The sequence below is a fragment of the Rutidosis leptorrhynchoides genome, chromosome 7 (genome assembly GCF_046630445.1).
Source record: "Rutidosis leptorrhynchoides isolate AG116_Rl617_1_P2 chromosome 7, CSIRO_AGI_Rlap_v1, whole genome shotgun sequence".
Taxonomy (NCBI): Eukaryota; Viridiplantae; Streptophyta; class Magnoliopsida; order Asterales; family Asteraceae; genus Rutidosis; species Rutidosis leptorrhynchoides.
In genome coordinates this window covers 359,094,431-359,095,678 of record NC_092339.1, presented here as the reverse complement: position 1 = coordinate 359,095,678, position 1,248 = coordinate 359,094,431, and the positions used below count along the sequence as shown (strand labels likewise).

The 1,248-nt window shown below is 34.3% G+C and overlaps 1 non-coding gene across 1 annotated transcript; it reads right to left on the bottom strand.

The window, feature by feature from the left end:
* Nucleotides 1-431: 431 nt before the first annotated feature.
* LOC139860640 (small nucleolar RNA R71) lies at nucleotides 432-538 on the bottom strand. Its single transcript, XR_011763268.1, has one exon. It is a non-coding gene; the product is annotated as a small nucleolar RNA R71 (small nucleolar RNA).
* Between the last annotated feature and the right edge of the window lie 710 nt (nucleotides 539-1,248).

Sequence of the window (1,248 nt, the reverse complement as noted above, 5' to 3'; positions counted from 1 at the left end):
CCATTAAATCAGAATCCTCTAGTGATTCAGATTTAACAAATTCAATCATGGAAAATCTGGAACCTCTAAGTATGGAAGACTGAATGAGGGCTAAACGCACTGCCCAAGGTCATGCAATTACTCAACCAGACATTAATGCACTAGATTATGAAATCAAAGGACAAATCCTACACATGGTAACTAATCAATGCCAATTTAGTGGTGCACCGAAGGATGATCCAAACGAACATCTTCGAACCTTTAATAGGATTTGTACTATATTTAAGATCAGAGAAGTTGAGGATGAACAGATCTATCTCATGTTATTTCCCTGAACTTTAAAGGGAGAAGCCAAAGATTGGTTAGAATCGTTACCTGAAGGGGCGATTGATACATGGGATGTCTTAGTTGAAAAATTTCTTAAACAATTCTTTCCGGCATCTAAAGCTATGAGACTTCAAGGAGAAATTGTTACGTTCACACAAAAGCCAAATGAAACTCTATATGAGGCGTGGACAAGATTTAGAAAGTTATTGAGAGGATGTCCTCAGCATGGTTTAGACACTTATCAAATAGTACAAATATTCTACCAAGGATGCAACATTACTACACGAAAAGACATCGACATAGCAGCTGGTGGTTCCATTATGAAGAAAACCGCAACCGAAGCTTACAAAATTATTGATAACACTGCCTCTCACTCACAAAATTATCAAAATTATTGATAACACTGCACACATCAAGAACTCAGGAAGAATCATCATAAGACACATTTTGGTAAAGGAAAATCAAAATCCACAACAAAAAGAAGAGCACGACACATTGAAAGATGTCATAAATGTGAAAAATGGTCACACGAAGGTAAATGTTCGAACAATCAAACATATTCAAATACTGAATTTGTTACTCTATGCAGAGAAGGACCGTTCATATGTTTAGAAGAAAAGTTATTGAAGAATCGAGGTTACGCTTATGTAGCTATGGAAAACCAAATCACACGACTCTCCTATGAGTCGACTAAAGCAGGTCTCTGAGAATTCTATCTCACAGGCAAGTATGTACAATTTTTATTTTATATTTATTGCTTTTAACCTTTTGATAATAAACGCTGAATCGGTCGCTATAAAGTATTAAATTGATATTCAATAAAATTAGGTATGCGAAACCGAATTTATTGATATCATACAAAAATTTATTACATCACTGCGAAATTTACCGTTTATTCATAAGGTATAAATATCTTTAATCAATCAATTCAAAATATTTCAG